Source organism: Ovis aries, chromosome 9 (genome assembly GCF_016772045.2).
Source record: "Ovis aries strain OAR_USU_Benz2616 breed Rambouillet chromosome 9, ARS-UI_Ramb_v3.0, whole genome shotgun sequence".
Lineage (NCBI taxonomy): Eukaryota > Metazoa > Chordata > Mammalia > Artiodactyla > Bovidae > Ovis > Ovis aries.
This window is the reverse complement of record NC_056062.1, coordinates 27446569-27467682: the sequence shown is the minus strand read 5'-3', so window position 1 is coordinate 27467682 and position 21114 is coordinate 27446569. Positions and strand designations below refer to the sequence as shown.

Genomic DNA, 21114 nt, shown 5'->3' with positions numbered 1-21114 from the left:
AGAGATTAAGTGTGTTATAATGGATTAAGTGGTATAACTGAGGTATAAAAGGTTCTACACAGATATGGAGGAAAGAAATATAAATCTGCTTCACTTTGCTAATTATATTCTTCTTTCATATATTGTCAACTTCTCCCTCTGTATTTGCTTCTCTTATGATGGACAAATGAAGGCGATTCTCTGGCAGCCCATGCTTTCACTGCTGAGGGTGTGAGTTCAATCCCTGCCTGGGGAACTAAAGTCCAGCAAAGACATGCTGTGCTGTGCTTTGTTGCTCAGTTGTGTCCAACTCTTTGCTACCCCATGGACTGCAGCCCACCAGACTCCTCTGTCCATGGGGATTCTCCAGGCAAAAATACTGGAGTGGGTTGCCATGCCCTCCTCCAGGGGATATTCCTAACCCAGGGATCAGACTCAGCTGTCTTGCATTGCAGGTGGATTCTTTTTTTGTTTGTTTGCTTTTTAATTTATTTATTTTAGTTGGATGCTGATTACTTTACAATATTGTAGTGGTTTTTGCCATACATTGACATGAATCAGCCACGGGTGTACAAGTGTTCCCCATCCTGAACCCCCCTCCCACCTCCCTGCCCATCCCATCCCTCTGAGTCATCCCAGCGCACCAGCCCTGAGCACCCTGTCTCGCGCATCGAACCTGGACTGGCAATCTGTTTCATATATGATAATATACATGTTTCAATGCTATGCTCTCAGATAATCCTACCCTCATCCTCTCCCACAGAGTCCAAAAGACTGTTCTATACATCTGTGTCTCTTTTGCTGTCTCATATACAGGGTTATCGTTACCATCTTTCTAAATTCCATATGTATGCATTAGTATACTGTTTTGGTGTTTTCTTTCTGGCTTACTTCACTCTGTATAATAGGCTCCAGTTTCATCCACCTCATTAGAACTGATTCAAATGTATTCTTTTTAATGGGTGAGTAATACTCCATTGTGTATATGTACCACAGCTTTCTTAACCATTCATGTGCTGATGGATATCTAGGTTGCTTCCATGTCCTGGCTATTATAAACAGTGTGCAGGCAGATTCTTTACTGTCTGAGCCACCAGGGAATCCCAGCAAAGACATGGTGCACAGCCAAACAAACAAAAAAATAGAGCAATGCTACAAGAAGGAAACAGCCCTTCAAGCCTGCATCTTCTAGTCACTGCCCTTTCTCCTTCCCTGCCCAGTCAAGCTTGCAAATGCATTGTCCACACACTCTGTCCCTTCACCCCATCTTTGATGGACTCTGTAATGCTCAGAGCTCCTGTCAAGGAAGGGCATGTTTCCCTAATTATTGGGAGTGCTGCTGGCAGATAGCATTCTGCTATTGGCCTTTCAGGCTTGTGTCAGCTGGAGAGAGAGCCGACTCACCTAAGTCCAAATCCATTCTGGTCTGCCCATATTCAATGAATGATTGAAGCCGAGTTTATAGGCTTGGCCACCTCTTTCCAACATGGGGCTACATGGCTTCTGTGGAGCTCTACAGCTTCTCACAGTGTTCAGTGAGACTGTTGTAGGATCAATATTATATCTTGATTCCTCCCTCTCGCCATTCCTGCTTCCTTCTTTCTCCAGAGGACTTGATTGCAAGGGTGATGCTTAAGACACAGCCTGTGTACCAAACTCCCTCGCATTGTCTGCACCCCAGAGAACCCATCCATGACAACTGTAGCCCTAATACCCTGTACCTCTCACAGAGAACCAATACTATGAAACTACTAATGTGGTCAATTGGAGCAATTTATTATTTTCCCCGCTGGATTATTTGTTGCTCTAAAGAAGGAGCTATTTTTGAAAGACTTTTAATACTCATGGTGCCTGGAGTGGCAGAATGGATAAATTTTAAATAGTAATTGAATGAATACAAGGTAGAAATTCTTTTACTATATGTATGTTTAGATAATTACAGAAAACCAATATTATTGACTCAGAGGAATGCAAAAGAAAAATTTTTACATATGATACTTTGTCCAATGTATTACATTTTAATGTGTACATATTTTCTAAAAAAAACATTTAGGCTAATTTTCCATATTCTTTCACAAATCTATGTCTCCTTGACTTCAAATACCTTATTTCTATTTTGCCATACTCCCTTTTCATATTATGTAACTCCTCAATCAAGTGTATTCAATACAGACATAAAGAAAGACGAACTCACAGAAAAGAGCAGTACAATATTCTAGAGTTAGGTGCTAAGCTGTGCCCTGTCTGCTCAAGTTTTTCCAAGGAAAGATGAAGTTAATGGTGGTGGAATGATCAGAGAAGGCTTCGTGGCCACAGCAGTTATAAGCTCATTCTCAACTAACAGTTTGAATTTGGAGGCTCAGAGAATGGATGGCACAACTTGGCACAAGCTTGATGGGGCAAGAAGTGAGACTTTAGTATCATTGGTAAAGGGACATCACATGGACATTTTTTCTCAGCCTCCTCCTTTTTATCTTTACAATGTGTTCATTGTAAAAGAGAACTTGAAAATCCTTTCTTATTCTTTGGCAAAGAGTTTGAGAAGTCATTGAATCACAACTGGTAAAATTCCTCAAGTAGGGCCAGGTGAAAGAGAGTCACCAAATGTCACTTGGAAACCCAAAGCCCTTCTGATGTAGGACAGGCAGGGTTGGACCAGTATTCTCATTGATTTCTCAAATGCACTTGATAAAACTCCCCCATCCTAACACAAGATGCCACACTGCTGTCAGGAAGACCCTCGGCAGAGCTGACATCCAGACCAGGGTTTTGCCAAGCACTGTGAGTGAGTGCCAGTATGTTAGGCTACGTGGAGGGCTTTTGAAATGATTTTCTAAAATTTATCTGGTGTCTGATTCAGAGTGGAAAAGATTTGGTGTCCATTAGAGTCTCACCTGGCTTCATCACTTTCCCTTCATAAACATAAATTTCTTCTGAAGGTGCATTTAGAGACACAGGAAATGGTGTTCAGCGTCTTCTCCATCACCTACAGCATTTTTTTCCCTGTATATAGGAACTAGTATCACTCTCCTTAGATGACTTTGTCTGAAATATCTAATAAAATGAGCTGCATTTAAGATTTTTCCTCAGAAGTTTTCAAACTGTATGCATACATTAGATGTGGAAATATTCAGAGACTATTTGAAAACAAAAATGTATTGTCCTCCACGTTTTGCATAGCCAAAAAGCTCAGCCACAAGTAATCTCTTAAACGGTGTTTAAAACTATTTTCCTGTGTTAAATTTTGTCTTCATATAAATATTACTTGGGGTCTTCCAAAACTGCTTTTATTTATTGGCACTTCCATCTGTTAAAAAATAGCAGAGTAAGATTTCTATTTTTAGAAATAGATTTCTATTTTCTGACTAAGTTCTGTGGACTCTTGAAATTAAAGCAAGACTAGAAAACCATGGGGCTAGGCTTGCATTAGAGAATAGGAATGTTTGGGAGAAAATTAAGGGAAGAGCCTGAGGGAAGAAACAGGTAGATAAATTTGAACGACCTCTTGCATATAAGAAGGGAAGAGGAATCTAAAGCATGACATGACATCCATATTCTGCATTTGTTTCTAAGTTCAATGTTTATGAACACGGATTTGACTCATGTGAAGGCAAGAGATACTTAAATTTTTATTACTCTAATAGAAAGGATAGTTTCATCCAATACCTGTGTTTCTGCTCTACTGTAAAGTCCACCATGAGACTTTAGTACCTTCATATCTGAGGCTCAGAGCAACCGTATCTGAGGATTCCAGAGGAGTAGCACAAATGTGAGAGGGTCATACAGCTTATATTAACAATATCCCTTTAATGGAAGGGGTAACAGTTGTTGGAACACTAGATATTAATTTGGTATCGTTTGTACACATAAACAGAGGAAGTTTGGAGAGAGATAGCCTACCCAGGCAAAACACTGCTGAGAATGCAATGACGTGAATCAAAACCTTGTATCTGTAGCATCTTAAATATTCTACTTCTCTGTAGCTTCCCCAGAATGTGCCAGGCTAGACAGAGAGCACTTTACTACTCACTGTCTTTGTTCTTAACTATACTTCTTCAGGTGCCAATGCAGGAGAGGCAAGATTTGAGCTTGATCCCTGGGTTGGGAAGATCCTCTAGAGGAGGAAATGGCAACCCAGTCCAGTATTATTGCCTGAAAAATACTACAGTCCATGGGGTCACAAAGAGTCAGACACCACTGAGGGCACGCACACACGCAGACAGACAGACAGACAGACACATACTTCTGAGTTAACCCTACTTCTCAACACTTGTTATTGTTCCTCAAATGAACTCACTGCCACCTCCCCTAAGTAGCTAAATTTTCTACCTCGAGCTGTTACTAACTTGTGAGATAAGTTAGGGGAGTGGGTCAGGTAAAATAAAAATTTTACATATTCCCTAACTGGTTCTTGAGTCAGCATAACAATGAGGAAGTGATAAATCGGAGTCAATTATAACACATATTGATATTAGATCAATTGGCTATTCAGTATCATAAGATAAAGGGCCCTTGGCTTTTGACGGTTGACTCAGTCACCCAGAAAGTGCTTAAATCACTACCGCCCTGACACAGAAGTGCAAAGGATTGCAGAGAAGGAAGCTGAGTGAGGAATTCTGTCTTTCACCCTTTTCTCCTCTTTTCCTACCACATAGAGCCATCAGCCTTGAAGAAGACCACCTTGCACTGGTTATCTGCTGGTTGACCAGAGGTCTGCTCAAAGTTCATGCGTGAACTTTCACCTGCCAAGGCTTATATATAAATTATTCAGAACTGCATCTCATAAGAAGACTAATCCACCCCACTAATTTATTTGCTTTGCTGATAAAGGTCAATAAAATCAAAGCTATGGTTATTCCAGTTCAGTTCAGTTCAGTCACTCAGTTGTGTCTGACTCTTTGCAACCCCATGGACTGCAGCACACCAGACCTCCCTGTCCATCACCAACTCTCAGAGTTTACTCAAACTCACGTCCATTGATTTGCTGATGCTGTCCAATCATCTCTTCTCTTGTCATCCCCTTCGTCTCCCACCTTCAATCTTTCCTAGCATCAGGATCTTTTCAAATGAGTCAATTATTTGCATCAGGTGGCCAAAGTTATTCCAGTAATCATGTACAAATGTGAGACTTGGACCATAAAGAAGGCTGAGCACTAAAGAATTGATGCTTTTGAATTATGGTGCTGGAGAAGACTCTCGAGAGTCCTTGGACTGCAAAGAGATCAAACCAGTCAATCCTAAACGAAATCAATCCTGAATATTCATTGGAAGGACTGATACTGAAGCTAGAGCTCTAATATTTGGCCACCTGATGCAAAGAACTGACTCAGTGGAAAAGACCCTGAAGCTGGGAAAGATTGAATTGAAGGCAGGAGGAGAAGGAGGCGACAAAGGATGAGATGGCTTCGATGACTCAATGGACATGAGTTTGAGCAAACTCTGGAGATAGTGAAGGACAAGGAAGCCTGGCATGCTGCAGTCCATGGTGCTGCAAAGAGTGGCCATGAACAACAACAACAACAATTGACTCATGGTCTTTGTCCATTGCAGGGTCAGGTTCTGAGCAAAAAACCTTTTCCTTTTAACATAAGATCTGTTTTCTTAGCAAAATTTTAAGTACATGACACGGAATTGTTGATGACAGGCACTAAGCTGTGCAGTAGTCTCTAGAACTCATTCATCTTGCACAAATGAAACTTTGTGCCCTTTGACCAACATCTCTGTTTCTCCCTCCCCCACCCCCTGCTAACTACTATTCTACTCTGCTTCTATGTGTTTAAATATTTTAGATTCCTCATACTAGTGGGTTCACATAGTCTTTGTTCTTCTGTGTTTATTTCATTTGGCATGATGTCCTCAAGCTACATTCATGTTGTCACAAGTGGTAGCCTTTCCTTCCTTTTCAAAGGCTCACTAATACTACACTGTATGTATGCATGCATTTTCCTTAGCTATTCAGCCACTGATGGACATTTAGGTTGCTTCCATGACTTGGCTATTATGAATACTGATGCAATAAACATGGTTATGAAGATATCTCTTTAAAATCCTGATTTCAATTCCTTTAATATATATATACTCAAAAGTCAGTTTGCTGTAAAGCAACTGTACTCCAATATAAAATTAAAATTAAATTAAAAGAAGAAAAAGTGAAGTTGCTGTTTCATATAATAGTTTGGTTTGTTGAGGAAACACCATACTGTTTTCCACAGAGACTTCAGCAACTTACTTTCCCACCAACAATGTATAAAAGTTCTCTTTTTTCCACATCCTGGCCAACAATATCTTTGTTTTGATAGCTGTATTTTAACAAGTGAGAAGTGTATCTCATTGTGGTTTTGATCTAATTATCTTCCCAAACTTGGTATTTCAGATATTTTCATCTCCAGTGTATAAATGAAATGGTGCAGTGATACTAAGGATGTTGTTTCAGATTCGGGTCTTCATGGCACCAGGGCTCATTCTTTCCCAGAATCACAGCAACCTGACTGTATGATCAAAGTGTTTATTAAACCTGAAATAATAACATTTATTTTACTATAACCTTTACATGTATTAGCCAGTTAAATGCTCATAACAATCTAGGAGCGAGGTACTATGTTTGATTTGCTGATTAGGAATCTCAGGAATGAATGCTAATTCATTAGACCAAAGTCCCACTGCTAGTAACTGGCAGACTGGTATTCACATTCATGTGATCTGATTTCACTGCTTATGCTCTGAAATGCTACATCATCTTACATGGTTTAACATGTAGGAGTGAGCCTAATGGTACCTTGAACGAGGACACAAAAATTTTAAGAATATCCTGGAGAAACACACAGGGCAGATAAGGATGAAAGGACAAGACAGGGACAATTAACCTTGTCTGCAAGGTTCATGAAAACCTGCACATCTAATGATTGAAAGATAGGTCACAAAAGATCATCCATCCCATAAAAGGTGACCTTTCTGAAGAGTTCTAATGGGGGAAGAACATGAATTACTTTAGCATTTTTGGAAGTTGTTTCTGTCATAAGAAGAAGAGGTTAAAAACCAGGTTTTTGCAGTAGTTTAGGGTAGAATTCACTGGGATACTGCCCTTCAAACAGCCCAGCCCTGCCCCTCCCTGTTTTCCAATGCCTATACTTTATCAAGTATATACTAGTGAGAAGTTACAGTCGTTTCATCAATTGGCCAGGGAAAAAGAAAATCATTGCTAGTCTTAAATCTTAGTCTCTGTGTTGACAGCTGTAACACAGAAAGCTGACATCTTTATTGAGTTATCTGCTTTGACACCTCACTAGTTTCAGAGACATTTTAATTATCTCAAGGATGCCATTAGAATGCATGAACAGAATTATAAATTCTTCAAAATCCAGGATGCTCATGTCATGTTCATGTCATTTATGTTATTCTTGACACTGTGAGTGACCTTAGTATTCATTTCTGTGCTGTTTAATGCCTTAGTTTTCTTAGTTCTTCTTGTAGCTATCCTTCTTCCTAATTAACCTGAGGAATCCAGTAATCTGCAAATCAGTCATCTTAGTCACTGGCACTTTCTACCTGATTACTAACCAATGAGCTGAACAGTCATGTCTCCCTTTTCAAGGTTAGTGAGAGTACATTTATTTCTAGCTTTTAATCTTGTTTGTATGCAGGTCAAGAAGCAACAGTTAGAACTGGACATGAAATAATAGACTGGTTCAAAATTGGGACAGGAGTACATCAAGGCTGTATATTGTCACACTGCTTATTTAACTTTTATGCAGAGTACATCATGTGAAATGCCAGGCTGGATGAATCACAAGCTGGAATCAAGATTTCTGGGAGAAATATCAACAACCTCAGATATGCAGATAATACTACCCTAATGGCAGAAGTGAAGAGGAATTAAAGAACCTCTTGATGAAGGTGAAGAGGAGAGTGAAAAGGCTGGCTTAAAACTCAGCATTCTAAAAACTAAGATCATGGTATCCTGGTCCCATCACTTTATGGCAAATAGATGAAGAAAAAGTGACAGATTTTATTTTCTTGGGCTCTATCATCACTAAGGACAGTGACTGCAGCCACAAAATTAAAAGATGCTTGCTCCTTGGAAGAAAAGCTATGATAAACCTAGACAACATATTAGAAAGCACAGACATTATTTTGCTGACAAAGGTCCATAGAGTCAAAGCTATGGTTATTTTAGTGGTCATGTATGGATGTGAGAGTTGGATCATGAAGAAGGCTGAAAGCTGAAGAATTTATGCTTTTGAACTGTGGTGCTGAAGAAGACTCTCAAGAATCCCTTGGAGGCAAGGAGATCAAATCAGTCAATCCTAAAGGAAATCAACCTTGAGTATTCATTGGAAGGATTGATGCTGAAGCTGGAGCTCCAACATTTTGGCCATTTGATGTGAAGAGCCAAAGGTCTTTTCTCATTGGAAAAGACCCTGATGCTGGGAAAGACTGAAGGCAGGAGGAGAAGGGGGATGACAGAATATGAGATGGTTGGGTGGCATCACCGACTTGATGGACATGAGTTTGAGCAAGCTCCAGGAGGTAGTAAAAGACAGGGAAGCCTGGTGGGCTGCAATGCAGAGAGTCAGACATGACTTAGTGACTGAGCAACAACCTTGCTTAAATTCAAGACAGGATCTTTTCTTCTGAACAGATTTCCAAGTACTGTCACCCCTCAGTATCCTCTGCCTGGGACAGGTTCTGGGACACCCTAATCCCCATGCCCCACCCCTGCCTTCATACCAAATCCCCTGATGTTTAAGTTCCTTAGTCGACCATCTATTTCACAGGTTCTGCAGATTCAGCCAACCACAGATCATGCACTATGTTTAATATCTGTGGTTGGTTGAACCTGCAGATGCAGAACTTGTGGATATCGAAATCTGACTGAACAGTTTCCTCAGTAGCTCTAGTTGAAGGACCTGATCAGAAGTCATCTAGATTAGTTATCATAAACTATCTCAGAAGGGCAGGATTTTAGATACAGTATTTTGGGCATGGAGACATTATGAGTTCAGAATGAAGTTGTTTGAGAGCATTAATGAGGAACACAACTCAGAGATAACAATAAATAATAGCATGAATAAACAAGTCAGTAGCTGCCACATATTGAGTAATGAATGTGTGTGGAGACAATTTGATGGGCATTTTGACATTCAGTTTCCCATAAAGACAAGTCTTAACTCCATGTTTTAAACGAGAACACCGAAGCCAAGAAAGATTATTTAATGTGCCCAAAGTTAGTAACTAAAAGAGCTGGAATTTGAAGGCAGAATCTTAAGTAGTGAAGTCTGTTTGATAAAAAAGAAATGTTAACTGAAGGAGGTAAGTGAGACGACTGTTTTTGAATAAATAGGCTAATTATAGATTTCCTCTCTGTGGATGTCTGTGGCATTTAGGAGACAGGCCATGCCTTATAAATGGAAAAAAGAATGTAATTTATTGACTGTGATGTTGATATTTTATTTGGAGGACAATGTTACCAAAGAAACTCTCAAGACATTATTTTTTAATGTATTGACAATGCTTAAAATACCTAGGATTTACCTGTTTTGACTACCTTTTACTCTGCTCGTTGTTTTAAGAAATATGAAATGGTTAGAGTAGGTTAGCTGGGAGTTGTCAATATTTCCCTCAGTGCAGTAATGATTCTAGAGATCATCTGATTCCACCTAGTTTTAAGAACAGGCACCCAAAATACTACTTCTGCGGTGATAGTTCAAACTAAGGTTTTCCATTTGCATTTTTTTTAAGTCCTCAAACCTTACATGTTAGAGTAGGTACAGTCAATTCTCACAGTATTAGACTCTTCACATACATTGTTTCATTTAATTACACAAAAAGATACTGTTCTGATTTTTCAAGTAAAGAAACTGGTACTTGAAGAGGTTAAGTAACTTGTCAGTGGTCATTGAGTTCTTGAGGGATGGAAGAAAGACTTGATCTTAGCTGACATTAAGTCTATGATATTACACTTCTTGCTACTTTGCTTGTTTCATGTATTTTTAGCTTCTGGGAAGGATATTGTTTTACTCCTTTCTTTATTTTTTCTATTTTTTATTCCTCCTTTCCTCCCTCTCTTCCTTTCTTCCTTCCCTTCTTTCTCTCTCTTTTTCTTTCTCTTTCCCTCACTCCTTCCCTCCTTTTTTCTTTTCCATTTATTTGTTAAGTGAAAACTGGACTGAGTACTTTTGACAGAAGCTTCTTAGATCCTCTCACTTAATTATATTTTCAAGCACCCTTTCAAATGAATACATATTAAAATAGAAACCTGGACAACTGTCAGCTAATGTCATCTGATTGTCATAATTTTTCCAAGAAAAAATAAATTTGATTTGTTTTTGCTTTATTGTTTCGGACAGAATTTTATAGACGTCACTTCAAAAGATTTTGCCCCATCTTCAAGATGGCCTTGTCTCAAACATGGGGCTGGTGAGTCTGACCTTGGATGTATCTTGTCTGTTATTGAATCAGTAGCTGCTAGAGCAGTCAGGGACTCTTAGAAATTGTTTTTAGAAAATGAGTCAGAGGCTCTGAAAATGAAATCAGCTCTTTTATTTTTAAAATGGGGATATTAATAATGCCTACCTAAGAGGTTATGACTATTAAATCAATTGATATTTGTAAAGCATTTTGAATTGTGACAAGCACATGATAAGTACCATGGAGTATTTGAGAAACAGATAAAATTATAGATGTCTGTAGCTGCAGAGTGAAAAAGACACTATGATTTTCTGCATCAATATGCCCGGGTTCCAGTTCACCTGTGTGACTTTGGCAAATTGTCTAGCCTCTTGGAAGTATACTTTTGTTAAATCTCGAGAGCATGTGTGCTATTTTGACTTCATAGCATTATTGTGAGGGTTGAATGAGATAACACAGGCAAAGTGGAGGGTGCCTGTTAGGAGCACAGTGTGTGAGAGCCAGTATTAGAGATTTTATTGTTATAACTATTTCTGCTAGGGTTTGGGGGTGGAATGCTTAATGAACTTTACACCAATTCATGAAATCTGTATAACTTGAAAAAGAAACATTCCAGAAGGTTACTACTTTACTACCCAGCAGGAGGAAGGAAGAATTTCTTCTTGCCTGGCAACAAGCTAGCTAAGGAGAGACTGTAATACTCAGCCAATGAAAAGCCACCTCACTGCAAATTCCCTGTTTTCTCCAACAGACTCTGTCATACCAGCCCCTTCCAACTCTCCCTTCCTCTCTATAACAGAACTGCCCTCTCCTTTGGATTCCCGACTTGCCTGTGGTTTGCCATAGACTTGTGTGTCCTGAATTGCAATTTTGTGATACACAAATAAACTCATTTGATGATAAAATAACTGGCTGTTTTATTGTTTTAAGTCAATACTTAGGTTTATATATATATATATGTATATATATATATATACATATATATATATATATAAACAATGTCACCTGAGAATAAAGATAAGCCCAAGAGGATGACAGTGGAGCAAAGAAGAAATTATCGTAGAAAAGATAAGATGAAGCCAGAAGTGAGGTGACTTCTTTTATCACTGCATACTTACTGCAGTGATAAAACTGTCTACTTTTTTCCTTACTTTTACGAATTTTTAAGATTTCTGGTACATCAGTATAATAAATTACAGTTTGCAAAGTATATTGCTATACGTTATTTTGTAGTGTAGAGAGAATAACCATAATATCAATGTTTCAGTTTTGGGTGGTAGGGCATGTAAAGCCTCAACTCAGAATGCCCCAATACAGTCATAATTGAACAAAGGAGGGAGTCCAATGTGTGAAAGTTCAGGGTCGCTCTTTTTTTTACTCCATTTCACAATAGAATGATAAAGTCTCTGTGGGGAAGGGGCCATAGTTTGTTTTGTTTCTATGTTTCTCACTCAGTGTCAGGCATCTGTTATGATCAAGCATACACATTGATTTCAATGTCATCTTATTTTGCGCTGAAGTCTGTAAACAGCTCGGCAAGGTGGGTTAATGATAATTTAAGGTAGCTGAATAAAAGTAAAGCTAGTCACACAATTGTGTCCGACTCTTTGCGATCCCATGGACTGTAGCCCCCAGGCTCCTCCATCCATGGAATTCTCCAAGCAAGAGTAAAGACTCAAACTTCTGTTTTGTTTCCCATCACTTTGAAGATGTAGCTCTTCATCCTTGGGGATAGAAGCCTCATTTTCATGTATTTTCAGACTAATCTTATTCCCGTAAAAGAGAAAAATGCTATCTGTTGACTCTGGAGCCTAAAATATTTTATGCATCCTAGTTAACCATTAAATTTCCTTGCTAAAGAAAAAAAAAAAATGTCGAGAAAGACAAGTGGACAGCGGCCCTAGGGTTGAGAGTGAGGGCTGCTTTGCTTGGTAGCTTAGGAAAAGATGAGAGGAGCTCTTCTGAGATCAGGAAGGATGATTGCACTTCCGGTTTTCTTGTTTTTTCTTGAGCTAGTGAAACCTACTCCCAATGGCATAGCGATAGGTTGAAAGGACACAATTTGATTTGCAAATATAGAGACATAGCATCATTCATGCACCTTGGGTGTCAAGGAGCAATTTATACTCCTGATACTAGCTAAGTGCTGATGTGCTGAGTACCATTGATCTAAGAAACATATTTGTCTCCTGAGGAGACAACATGGTATGTGCTTTTCAAAACCTAGCCATCCCTTGTAATTACCCAAAACATTTACTAAGGACAGAGAATCAGGCAGTACGTCACAGATGTACTGAGTCAGACTACTGTTCTAGAATGGAACATGAATATCTGTATTTTTCCTTTTTTGTCAGCCCTGCTCTGATCTGTGGACTGCTAGTTGAGAACTCCTAGTCAGATGATAAAACAAGGGTTTTAGATTCAGACAAGTCAGGGCTTAAGTTGAAGCTTGGCCACTAATTTTGGACATGCTACCTAAATTCTATGAGCTACAGATTCTTATTTATACGGTGGTGATAAAAATGTCTACTTTTCAGATATACGGGGAGACTAAATGGGATAGTGTATTTAGATGTTTCACTTCAGTGTTTACCCTAACATGTAACAGACAGTTAATAAACATTAATACATCCCTCCACCTCTTCATTTTTCTATTGGATTTCAGGACATCATTCTATTTAGGGAACCAAGTGCCTTGGAGTTTCTGTTAGTCCTCCTCTTTGTTGTCTAATCTCAAAGCTCTCCTTTATCATAAAACTGTCCATGGCTTCATCTGAAATTGTTCTAGCTTCTGACTGGCAGGTGAGAACACTGGGAATGACACATTTGAAATGACTATGTGTCCTAATCTCTGCTCCACTAGCAGCCATCTTGGAGACAGCACAACCGAAGGTAATTAAAAGATTGCTTCTTCTGAGCCTGGATCTTTTCTGACAGCCTTATATGAAAAATCTCCTTTGTGTTTTCCAGGAATGATACCATAGACAGATTAAACCATTAATCAGGTTTAGCCAGGAAGGAAATGTCTATTTTGATTATGTTAACACTTGGTCCAGTGATTATAGATGGGTTGCTTCAGTGTTCATGGATACATGGGATGGTGGTTTTCTAAAATAGAAAAAATTTAAATTTAGAGGAACCTGTCCTTGAGCCCCTTCTCCCTTCCTTACTTCCTTCTTTTCTTCTTCTAACTATATGGATTTGTTAATTAAATTAAAATTACTGTCCTTAACCTTCCTTTCTTTTTCTATAAAATGGAAGTGACAACCCTTCTTAAACTGTCACTCAAGAACTTTTACAAAGATTAAATAATTCTCATTTTATAAACTGTAAATTTCTATGTAAAATAAATACAATATTTTTGTTTCATGTTTATGTCTCAGTTGAGGCTGGAATGAGGATGTGCAAGAAAAGGGGAAAAATTTTCTCCACAATTTTTCCATGTATTGATTGGCCATTCATTCAATCATTTATCATTAAGCAAATATTACTTGATAAACTATGCTAGAACATAGACTCTATTAAACACTTGCATTTAATTTTTACACCAGGTTTGAATGGTAGTTATTATTATCTTCATTGAGAACTTTGAGATCCAAAAAAGATGAGTAATTAGACCAAGGTCACATAGCTAGTGGTAAAACTGAGATGCTAGCTTCAGTCTGTCTGATACAGTAAGACCAGGCAGTGTGCAGACTTGAAGAAAAGTGATTTTTAAAAGGTGTTAAAACCTGATGTGTTTTGAATGTCTCAGCAAGATCTCTTGTTGAATAATGAGAATTTTTTTGACTCTCATCACTTCTGCAAATTTGCACCTGATAAAATCAGACATTTTTTCACCCTTGCCCTAACCCAACGAAGTCACGCAGACCTACTTTAAACTTATGTTTGATAAGAGGGCAATTTAGATTCTTCTGTCAGTTACAGCTCACCCCCGAGGCACGAAGCAGAACAAAATGTGGGGTGATATGGTGAAGAGGGTGACAGAGACACCTGTGGACTGGGGCGAGTGCTAATGATTCAGTCAGTTTCTACCATTTTTAGACTAGCAGGGGCAGAAGCGCCTAGATTTTTAAGGGATGCATCAGAAGATAGTTGTGGCTTCATAAATAATTGTTGCACTAAAGTCCTGGGAGGATGAAATTCAGAATGACAACTTGGGCCCCAACCATGACCTGCAGAGTTGCAAAGCCCGGGGTACTGTCTTTCTTTTCTTGTCTGGTTCCCTGCAGGTCTCACAGAGGTAGAACGTGGGGGAAGGTTCTCCCATGAACTCATGTCCATTTGCCTTGCATCTGCCTTGACTTTCCACTCTCATTACTTCCCTTGGGTCATCATACCTATTGTAATTTCTTCTCTTCTAAGCTCTTGACTTTAGCACCCTCTGGGCTTTTAACTGTAATGCTGTTATAGCTTCTCTATGTGGGGTCTACATGGTTCCTACTTTCAAGGTTCTCCCTCCTTTTCATCATCTCTTAATGAACTGCTGGATGAATCCATTCATCCAAGATCCCATTTGGTCTAAGGTAACCATGCTGGGCATCTTGGAATTATTATAAAGTGGAGGAAAAGAAAGTGAAACAATGGATTTTATCATTTATTTTTATCCACTAGGTTGCACCTACTGAAAAGGGATCTCTGACATTGGCTTGAGTCCCAAGATTTTATGCTTTGGTTTATATGTACACAGCCACAGAGGCTTGCTTGTGACTGCTTTAAGAAATACTTCCCATACTGCACCCAGAAGCATTGTTTTCTATTCTAACTTTCAGATTCCATAAAGTCACTTGGCCCTCCTACATGATGAAATAGAAAGGTGATATAGGTTTTGGAATGAGTTCTGACAAAAGCAGGGGTGGCTTCATGGGCATACAACCCTTGCAGTAGCTCACAACTCACACTCAGGTCCTGGGCTTCGCTTAATGTTCTACAGTATTTGTCTTGGATTCCTAATAAACTTGACAAAAGAGGCCTTGCACCTTCACTTTTAACTGTCCCCTCCAAATAAGGTAGCTGACTCCTCTTTCAAGCTTATGATTAGTTATGTTTCTTGCCTGAACTTCAGTTTTCTTATCTGTAAATAGGAAACAGCGTAGTTATATATATCACAGTGTTTTTGAGCAGAATAAATCAGATATAATCAGATACAGCAAATTGGCTAACATAGCTTTTGCACATACATCAGTTCAGTTCAGTCACTCAGTGGTGTCTGACACTTTGAGACCCCATGGACTGCAGCTTGCCAGGCCTTGCTGTCCATCACTAACTCCTGGAGCCTACTCAAATTCATGTCCATTATGTCGGTGATGCCATCCAATCATTTCATCCTCAGTTGTCCCTGTCTCCTCCCACCTTCCATCTTTCCCAGCATCAGGGTCTTTTCCAATGAGTCGGTTCCTTGCATCAGGTGGCCAAAGTATTGGCGTTTCAGCTTCAGCATCAGTCCTTCCGATGAATATTGAGAACTGATTTCCATTAGGATGTACTGGTTGGATCTTCTTGCAGTCCAAGGGACTCTCAAGAGTCTTCTCCAACACCATTGTTCAAAAGCATCAATTCTTCAGCACTCAGCTTTCTTTATAGTCCAACTCTAACATCCATACATGACTACTGGAAAAACCATAGCCTTGACTAGACGGACCTTTGTTAGTAAAGTAATGTCTCTGCTTTTTAAAATTTTGTCTATGCTGGTCATAGCTTTTCTTGCAAGGAGCAAGCATCTTTTAATTTGATGGCTGCAGTCACCATCTGCAGTGATTTTGGAGCCCCCAAAATAAAGTCTGTTACTGTTTCCCCATCTATTTGCCATGAAGTGATGGGACCAGATGCCATAATGTTGAGTCTTAATTTCTGAATGTTGAGCCTTAAGCCAACTTTTTCACTCTCCTCTTTCACTTTCATCGACAGGCTTTTTAGTTCTTCACTTTCTGCCATAAGGATGGTGTCATCTGTGTATCTGAGATTACTGATATTTCTCCCAGCAATCTTGATTCCAGGTTGTGCTTCATCCAGCCTGGCATTTTGCATGATATATTCTGCATATAAGTTAAGTAAACAGGGTGACAATATACAGCCCTGATGTACTACTCCTTTCTTGATTTAGAACCAGTCTGTTGTTCCATGTCCAGTTCTAACTGCTGCTTCTTGACCTGCATACAGATTTCTCAGGAGGCAGGTCAGGTGGTCTGATATTCCCACCTCTTTAAGGATTTTCCACAGTTTGTTGTGATCCACACAGTCAAAGGCTTTGGCATAATCAATAAAGCAGAAGCGGATGTTTTTCTGGAACTCTCTTGCTTTTCCATGATCCGGCAGATGTTGGCAATTTGATCTCTGGTTCCTCTGCCTTTTCTAAAACCAACCTGAACATCTGGAAGTTCATGATTCGCATACTGTTGAAGCCTGGCTTAGAGAATTTTGAGCATTTCTTCACTAGCATGTGAGATGAGTGCAATTGTGCAGTAGTTTGAACGTTCTTTGACATTGCCTTTCTTGGGCATTAGAATGAAAACTGAACTTTTCCAGTCCTGTGGCCACTGCCAAGTTTTCCAGATTTGCTGGCATATTGAGTGCAGCACTTTTGCAGCATCATCTTTTAGGATTTGCACTAGCTAAACTGGAATTCCATCACCTCCATTGGCTTTGTTCGTAGTGATGCTTCCTACGGCACGCTTGACTTCACATTCCAGGATGTCTGGCTCCAGGTGAGTAAGCACACCATCATGGTTATCTGGGTCATGAAGATCTTTTTTGTACAGTTCTTGTGTGTATTCTTGCCACCTCTTCTTGATATCTTCTGCTTCTGTTGGGTCCATACCATTTCTGTCCTTTATTTGCTCATCTTTGCATGAAATATTCCCTTGGTATCTCTAATTTTCTTGACGAGATCTCTAGTCTTTCCCATTCTGTTTTTTCCTCTATTTCTTTGCATTGATCACACATGCATGGTCCTTAATAAATCTTAACTTCCTTGCATCTAATCCAAGAGGGAAACATTCTCATTAACATCATATTAAGTCAGCACTAGAACATTGGTTATATGTGTGCAAAGTTTATTTTTGTGCTGGGTGCTGCTGCTGCTAAGTCGATTCAGTCGTCTCCGACTCTATGCGACCCCATAGACGGCAGCTTACCAGGCTCCTCTGTCCCTAGGATTCTCCAGGCAAGAATGCTGGAGTGGGTTGCCATTTCCTTCTCCAATTCATGAAAGTGAAAAGTGAAAGTGGAGTTGTTTAGTCATGTCTGACCCTTTGCGACCCCATGGACTGCAGCCTACCAGGCTCCTCTATCTATGGGATTTTCCAGGCAAGGGTACTGAAGTGGGTTGCCATTGCCTTCTCCGTTTTTGTGCTGGAGATGATTATTATTTATATTTTGCTCTTGTGAAATTAGTTTAAATAAGTAAGAATGCTCCCTTTTCACCCAAAGTCTACTCATCTGAATCAATGTGCAAACTTGGTAAGCAGAGTGGTGATGATAATACTGCAACAGAGGCAAAGGCTAAGAAGTCAGTCAGTTCTCATCACGGCCAAGCCAATACCAGGAGCACTTACACTTCTCAGGGAAATACTGAGCTTGGCCAGCTATACTTGCCAGCCAATGGTAAAGTGAGCAGCCAGAAAGAAAGGTAAAGAAGAGCTATGTGCCTGTGGCTGATTCATTCCAATGTACAGCAAAAACCATCACAATATTGTAATATAATTATCCTCCAATTAAAATAAATAAATTAACCAAAAAAGATGCAACTAAAGAAAGAAAAAGAACTAAGATTTAATGAGCTTTTAGTAACTTTGTGTCTAGTGCTGATCCAGCTGATTCAAATGCATTATATCGTTTATCTTCCTAAGAACCCCATGAGGTAGATGACACCACTGGCATCTTATAGATGAGAAAACTAAGATCACAGAATATTGACAGTTCTGGAGGACAGCCTAGAATTGATAGTATTTGGAGCCCATACTATTTAAGGACAGAGATAAACAGGGCAATGATGATTTGTTGTTGTCCAGTCACTAAGTCGTGGACTGCAGCGCACCAGGCTCCTCTACTATCCCCGATCTCCTGGAGTTTGCTCAAATTCATGTCCTTCAAGTTGGTGATGCCATCCAACGAACTCATCTTCTGTCGTCCCCTTCTCCTCCTGCCTTCAATCTTTCCCAGCATCAGGGTCGTTTCCAATGAGCTGGCTCTTCACATCAGGTGGCCAAAGAATTGGAGCTTAAGCTTCAGCAACAGTCCTTCCAGTGAATATTCAAGGTTAATTTGTTTCAGGATTGACTGATTTGATCTCCTTGCAGTCCAAGGGACTCTCAAGAATCTTCTCCAGCACCATAGTTTGAAAGCATCAATTCTTCAGCTCTCAGCCTTGTTTGTGGTCCAACTCTGACTCTTCCAACGAGCAAGCATCTTAATTTCATGGCTGCAGTCACTGTCTGCAGTGATTCTGGACTCCAAGAAAATAAAATCTGTCACTGCTTCCACTTTTTCCTTTTCTATTTGCCATGAAGTGATGAGACCAGATGACATGATCTTAGTTTTTTTTTTTAATGCTGAGTTTCAAGCCAGATTTTTCACTTTCCTCTTTCACCCTCATTAAGGGGCTCATCAAGATAATCTCATTAAGGTTATCTGGTAGCAAATGGATTTCATTTCAGGATATAACTAATTTTTGATAGGGCTATGTCAAGAAGGATTCTGAGACTCTGAATGGGAGGTATAGCGTCTCTTGATCAATTAGCAATGTCTGCCTTGGGTTTTGGAAAAGTGGCATGTAAGGCAGAGATCTGCCAACCTTGACCTAGTCTTCTCATTTTACAGACTTAGTCATTTTACATCATGACTGAGAAGTTACCGTAGCTACAAATTATAGTGTGAAATGCTGCCTAAGCCTGCTTTTATCCTGAAGTCACTGATGCTTAGAGCAAGGCTGTTTCACCAACCAGGCCACCAAACAACTAACAGAAAGCAAAGCAAAACAAAAAGGAATGAATGTATTGGCATTTCAAGCACTAATAGGAAAAGTATTACTGCTTAGGATGTTCTTTCTAAGATCCATAAAATCAAAATGTAGAGAGCATTTCCAACTTTAGTATGCATTAATAGCCTCTACAAAGTTCCTAAAATACAGATTGCTGGACCCAATTTGCAGAATTCTTTGATTCAGGAAGTTTCTGGGGGTTGGGGCTGAGAATCTGCATTTCTAGCAAGTTCCTGGCTACACTTTGAGGGCCCCTCATTAGTAACCTTTCTTAGACATTGATCTGACTCCTTTTAAAATAAAATTAATTATTCAGCCATGCATTTTAAAAAATAAATCTGGGAGACTCAGCCTGACATCTCTATGGGGTTTGTTAATAAGCTCTGAATATTATCTCAAAAATTTTGAAGATGTTTGCTTCAGCAGCCTGTATGCTAAAATTGAAACAATACAGAGGCGACTAGCATGCCCCTGTGTAAGTATGACATGCAAATTCATGGCATATTCCATGTTTGTGAAATCTCTTGTGTGCTGTTGGAAGGAATGAAAAGTGATACAGCCACTATGGAAAACAGAATGGAGATTCCTCAAAAATTAAAATACTATATGATCCAGTGACCCCATTTCTGGATGTATAGACAAGAGAATTCAACACAGGGTCTCAAATAGTTATTTGCATACTCAAGTTCTTTGTAGCATTATTCATCATGTATAAGAGGTAAATGCAACCCAATATCCACGGACAGATGAATTGATAAAGAAAACATGGTATATTCAATGCAATTAAATATTATTCAGCTTGGGAAAAAATAGAAATCTGGTTACATGCTACAACATGGATGAAACGTGAGGTCATTATGCTAAGTGAAATAAGCCATTGAAACATGTATGATATCATATAAGAAACGAATCGCCAGTCTAGATTCGATGCAGGATACAGGATGCTTGGGACTGGTGCACTGGGATGACCCAGAGGGATAGTATGAGGATGGAGGTGGGATGGGGTTTCAGGATTGGGAAAACGTATATACTGTGGCCGATTCATGTTGATATATGGCAAAACCAATACAATATTGTAAAGTAATTAGCCTCCAATTGAAATAAATAAATTTAAATTAAAAAAATAAGGAAAAATATGGGAAATAAAAAAAAAGAAATAAGCCAGTTTCCCAAAGATAAATGCTATATGTTCTACTTCTACAAGGAATCTAAAGTAGTTCAACTCACAGAAGCAGAAAGTAAAATGGTGGTTGTCAGGGTCTGGAAACATCAGGGAATGGGAATTTGGTATAGAGCTTCAGTTTTGCAAGATGAAAAAGTTTTAGAGCACTGTGAATGTACCTAAAACTACTGAACTGTACCTGTAACATAGTGAAGATAGTAAATTTTATATGTGTTTTGCACTATGATTAAAGAAAAATTGCTAATTTAAAGATAACATTTTCCCTGGAGGGCACGGTAATCCTTAGTTGGGGAGGAGTCTGGAGAGAAGTGAAGTAACTCTTTGTAGCTACTCAAATGTGAGCTGGGGACTTATCCTGGTTCCAGTGTTAGCAAGCTTCCCCCTACCTGTGGGCCTATGGATTCCTAACCTCTCACATATAATTCTTAAAAGCATTCATGCTATTCGAGGTTTTTTGTATTTCCATAAAAACCTCGAATAGCCAAAAGCAATCTTGAGAAAGAAGAATGGAACTGGAGGAATCAACTTGCCTGACTTCAGGCTCTACTACAAAGCCACAGTCATCAAG

At 39.3% G+C, this 21114-nt stretch overlaps 1 non-coding gene across 1 annotated transcript; it reads left to right on the top strand.

The window, feature by feature from the left end:
- Positions 1–19775: 19775 nt before the first annotated feature.
- On the top strand, positions 19776–19879 carry LOC114116522 (U6 spliceosomal RNA). Its single transcript, XR_003590425.1, has one exon. It is a non-coding gene; the product is annotated as a U6 spliceosomal RNA (small nuclear RNA).
- The last annotated feature ends 1235 nt before the right edge of the window (positions 19880–21114 follow it).